The 5,302-nt window shown below is 47.3% G+C and overlaps 1 protein-coding gene across 4 annotated transcripts in view; it reads right to left on the reverse strand.

Annotated features, from left to right (window-relative positions):
- Nucleotides 1–5,302, reverse strand: part of ALDH1B1 (aldehyde dehydrogenase 1 family, member B1) — a 211,716-nt gene extending 206,414 nt beyond the window's left edge. Inside the window, exons 1-3 of one of the 4 annotated variants that reach the window (XM_014531534.1) lie at nt 5,195–5,296; nt 4,744–4,777; nt 840–1,045 (exon numbers count right to left, since the gene is read on the reverse strand). The gene's annotated coding sequence lies outside the window, so the exon portion shown is untranslated. Of the gene's footprint in view, nt 1–839; nt 1,046–4,743; nt 4,897–5,194 lie in introns of those variants that run through there. The other 3 variants (XM_014531535.1, XM_014531533.1, XM_014531536.1) reach the window with 3 other exon arrangements.

The following is a 5,302-nucleotide window of genomic DNA, read 5'->3' on the forward strand; positions in this document are numbered from 1 at the left end:
GGGGGCCTGTTTCCCCCCCCCCCCCCCCGGGACCCTTGAGATCCCCAGATAAAATATAGGACACCCAGTTAAATTTGAATTTCTATAAACAACTAATAATATTTTACTATACGTATGTCCCAAATATTGCATGGATGTCCTTTAATGTTATTTTTTCCCCCTAAATATGGCATCCCTACCCTTAGACACTTCCATAACACAGAATGAGAAACAATGACCTGCCATGTCCCATTTCATAAATATTAACACCAAGAGTCCCTGAAGACACAGAGGAAGTCTCAACCTCAGTCCAGAATTCTTTTTCTTCCATCACGCTTAACTGTGCTAAAGGTACTCATACCCTTTTCTTGTTAGGGGGTTATTGTCAGTTGCCTGGAGGTGACTTCAACGGGGTAGATAGGAACTCTGTCTTTTCTACTCCCTTTTCAATTCTCACCTCCACCCACCTTTCTGTTGCAGATATCACAGAGGCTGTCCTGGGCTATGGCCATTCTCAGGGCCATAATCTTAAGGCCACCTCAGGGAGGATGTGAGCTGGAAGTGGTACTAGCCAGTGACAGCTGTGAGCTGAGAGCCCATAATTGGGTAACACAAGGACAAGTGGGACTTGGCACAGGCAAACTACAGGCAAAGCATGTTGGGAGAGGCCCACTTAATTCGTAGAGACACTCGGAATTAGTTGTAAATTCTCTGGGAAGAGATCAAGGCAGCGGCATAAACAGCTCAATTAAACTGTCGGCTCAATGCTCAATGTGCGGTAATGGTCAAAACACAGCCTTTAATCTAGATACAGAGGATTATTTTTCAACCAGTAATGAGATTCCTAAGATTAGTTGTACCTGGGTGGAGGGAACAACAGCTGGCTCAGCGACACTGCAGACAGGCTTGCATGTCAGCATGACTGGGACTTGCGTGGAAGAGGCTGCCTGGGCGCCACAACCCTCCTGGAGCCCCATCTGGATGCTAGGAGGACAGGGAAGATTCTCGTTCTGCTTTCTCGGCTTAAGAGACACGGTCTTTGCCTTTTGCAACAGCATAGATGGACCTGGAAATTATAATGCAAAATGAAAAAAGCCAGTCAAAGACAACTACCATATGATCTCACTTATATGTTGAATCTAATGAACAAAATAAACTGACGAACAAAATAGAACCAGAGTCGTGGATGCATGGCACAGACTGACAGATGCCAGAGGGGAGGTGGGTGTGGTGGACTGGACAAAAGAAGGTAAAGAGAATTGCCATCCAAGAACATATATGCATAGCACATGGACACAGACAACAGTGTGGTTAGGGCCTGAGGGACAGGAGGGCAAGGTAGGGTGAAGGGAGGCAAAGGGAGAGAAATGAGGAACATCTGTAATAATTTTAATAAAAAAATAGCCCAGCTGGTATTGCTCAGTAGTTGAACATTGATCTAAACCAGGAGGTCATGGCTCCATTCCCGGTCAGGGCACATGTCAGGGTTGCGCAATAGGAGGCATGCAGGAGGCACCAGATCAATGATTCTCTCTCATCATTGATGTTTCTCTGTCTCTCTCTCTCTCTCTCTCTTCCTCTCTGAAATCAATATATATAAATAAAATAAAAAGAGAGATAATCTGGGAATAGAATCCCAGAACACAGTAAGTCTGACATGTTCCCACCTCCAGACCAATGCTAATAACCACAAGCACCAGTTCTGAGGCAGAAATGTCAAGCTTTAGCCCTTTGCCATCTTACCCTTCATGATCAACCACTCACATTCACTCATTCACCAAATATTAATTGGGTGCTTACTAGGTGTCAATCACTGTTCTGGATGCTGGAGATATGCAGTCAACAAAGAGGAAAGATCTCTTTCCCATCATGGGGCAAGACAACGAATAAACAAGAAAAATCAGTAAAATATGCTGTGTGTGAAATGGGGATGAGTGAAACTAATTGTTGAGTGGGGACAATTCTAGATAAGTTGCCCAGGGGAGACCTCACTGAGTAGTGATGTTTAAATAAAACCTGAAGGGAGTGAGGGGTGAGTCATGGAGACAGCTGGGCGCAAGCATGTCGGGCTAGGAAAGCTAGTGCAAAAGCCCCGAGGAAGAGGCAGCCTGTTTGGAGCAGGAAAAAAAAAAGAAGATGAGGTCAGAAATTTAAGGGGACGAGATCAGGTAAGGCCTTATGAGCCCTGTGAGGATTTGGGCATGTACTATTAGGGAAATGGGGATTTAATGGGAAATTTGAGCAGAGAGCCATAAACATATTCTTTTAATAGGATCACTGACTGCTGAGACAGAAGCAGGGAAATGAGTAAGAGACACCTGCAATGACACAGGCAAGAGATGAAGGACAGTTGGAGGCAGCTGAGATATGTGGTAGGATTCTGCATACTCCTTGCTCATGGGTAGCATGGAGTAGGAATGAAAGAAGGTGTCAATGATGACGGATAGTTTTGCTTCAGATCTTCATTGAGCACTAAGGACTTCCAAATCTATGCTTCTGACCCAGACTCCTTCCTGCCCTGGGGCCTGGCACACAGCAGGGAACTGACATTAACATTTGGTGGACTGAAATGAAAAAAGTAGATGAGTCTGTTTGGTTGGTGGCACAATTTTTCCAGGCCTCTACCCATGTATAGTCTACCTCCAGATACTGGAGGGAGGTACAGAAAAAAGAGCTGCCATGTCCCCATCTTGGTCTAAAGTGAGAAGTTGAGAGAGGGCAGAAACTGAAACAGGGCCATACCGAATCCTTCCAGTAAGAAAACCAGGGAGGGGAGGGGAGGAGGTGGGAGGGGGACACAAAAATTAAAAAATGCCAAGAATGATGGACATAGTGTTGGGTTTGTGATGTCAAGAGATTGGGTGCCAATCCCAGCTGTGCCTCTTAACTCAATCTCTTCCCTTCATGGCTCCCAGTTTTCCTTCTGAAAACAGAGAGGCGGGCGCTCTGAAAAGAGAGTCTGTCCAGCTGTAACCCTCCCAGTGCTGGGATCCTTTTCCTGCAAGGCCCTGTCTCCTCTAATCACCTGACACACTACTTCTCCAACGTTGTCCTTAGGAAATTTTTCTGTTTCCTTTCAGAATGATGACTCTGACTCTGAGTCTAGTGAGATGTGTCTCTACTAGTTCCCAAAGAAAAACACCCATGTCTTTTTTGCCTGCTTAAAGTAAATACCACCTTAGGCCTGTTACCCCATCTATAAACTGGGACTATACACCATGATTGCTGGGACGCTGAGTAGGGTTAATTACATACAGACTGTGTAGGGGTTAAGCAGATACACAAGTGTGCTGGAAGTTCTTGGCATAATACTATAGTATTACAATAATTTTGGCTTGCAAATTACACCCCAGCCAAGGTATCACATGGAAAAGTGGGTCTGATCCCATGGCCTGCTGAAAGTGAAATGAAAAAAATAAGTTGTGAAATATAACGTTTCTTCCTAACCCTTTGAAAAAGGCAGAGACAACGCTTCCATGTGCAACCCACATGCAGGGAACAAATCTCCAGATCCCGGAGAGGACTCTCTTGTCCCGGGTCACCTGGCCTGTTGCCAAGATCTGCTGATCTTCCTTCCTGAGCCTAGAGGCAGAAATGGGAGGGGGGGGAGGGAGCCAGAGAAGATTTGTGGTTGGTTGAAAGGTGGGACTTAAATGAGAATGTCCTCCAGTTTTTCTATTCGGGCCTCCCTTACTTGCAGGATAATTAAGTGCTTACAGAGCAGCAGAATGACTTAAAATATAATTTGGGATATTTAAGTCTAGGAATACCCAAAATAAACATCTTAGCCCAGGTCAACTTCTGGGTCCTTCCACCATCCCCTAGACCCGTGGTCGGCAAACCGCAGCTCGCGAGCCACGTGCGGCTCTTTGGCCCCTTCAGTGTGGCTCTTCCACAAAATACCACGCGCAGGCACGCACGTACAATGTGATTGAAACTTCGTGGCCCATGCGCAGAAGTCAGTATTTTGTGGAAGAGCCGGTTATTTTGGGGCCTAGACACATCACACACACACAATGAAGGGGTTGTATAGACGGCAATGGTGTCTGTAATTGTGTGGGTCTGAAACATTTTACTGGCTCATAGAAAATGACAGCGCAATCTGACCAAAGAGGGCAAGAGCAAATAACTTGATCCGGAAAGGACAATTTTCAGTCTATGCCATGGCTTCATTGTGTGCGGCTGAGTGGACAGAGCAAATGATTCGGAGTAAGACCCAAGTCTGAGTCCCAGTTCTGCCACTTTGCAACTGTGGCCTCAGGAACAGTAAGTAGAGGAACAGTAAACAGCTGTGGATCCCTTCCTGTCCAGCCTCAGAGTTTGACCTCCACCTCTAGTGTGGCCAGGGCTGTGTCCTGGCCAAAAAAGCCTCTGGTTTTGTTGCTAGGACAAAGGAAAAAAAAGAGACTCTCCCGATGCCTATCTATAATACATAGGTAGCAAGTTGAGATTTTTAAAAATTTGTGCTGTAAGATTTCTTAGAGAATTTCTCAGGTTTCAGTTCTCAGACCTTAAGGTAAGTCAAATTCTGGGGCTTGTCCAGCCAAATTCAAAGGAACACCAGCTCTAGGGGCAGTGACGTCATTTCCAGGCAGTTCTAGTCGCTACCTGGAGCACGTCGCTGCCCTGAAAAGCAAGCTGGGCCCCTCCCTCTGCCTCAGTTTCCTCGTTTTTTTACTAATAATCAAAGGACGATCTTAAGTTGCAAAGTGTAAATGACATCATTTCGGAGCCCCCAGAAGGGAGAACTGGCGCCCTGCGTACCTGGGTGACTTTCTCTGGGCCTCAGTTTCTCCATCTGCAAAACGAGGACCCTGGATTAAATGGAGTCTTGTCAGCTCTTACAATTTGGGCATTAAACATTCCCACAGCTTCCTCCGCCAGGTAGGCCGTGAACAGGGTTAAAACCGCGACTACCTCAGAGGTGAAAAGGTAAGCAAACATTCCGACCTCTCCTTAGCCCGGCCCTCGGATTGGTGCAGGGCAGTGCCCCCGCCGCCTCCCCCGGCCGCAGCCGTCAGCCGGATTGCTAATACCCTCATTAGCATAGATTACTCCGAAGATCCGGCCGGCACACCTGGCCGGAACCGGAGTCTCCGTCCCTGTAAGAAGTGGGTAGCCGCTCGGTTCCGAAGGGGTCTCTGCACCCCATTTCCTCCGGCGGGTCGCGCTGTAAACTAGAAATGTTCCCCGTTAATCCACCTTTGCACCCTACCCAACAGTGGGGACGCCTGGGGTACACAGCGCGCGGGTCCCCGGGGAGGCGGACGGGTTTGGTCTCCGAGCGTTGCGGGCTCAGGATGGCTACCTCTCGTCTCAGGCG

The sequence above is a fragment of the Myotis brandtii genome, unplaced genomic scaffold (assembly GCF_000412655.1).
Source record: "Myotis brandtii unplaced genomic scaffold, ASM41265v1 scaffold806, whole genome shotgun sequence".
NCBI lineage: Eukaryota > Metazoa > Chordata > Mammalia > Chiroptera > Vespertilionidae > Myotis > Myotis brandtii.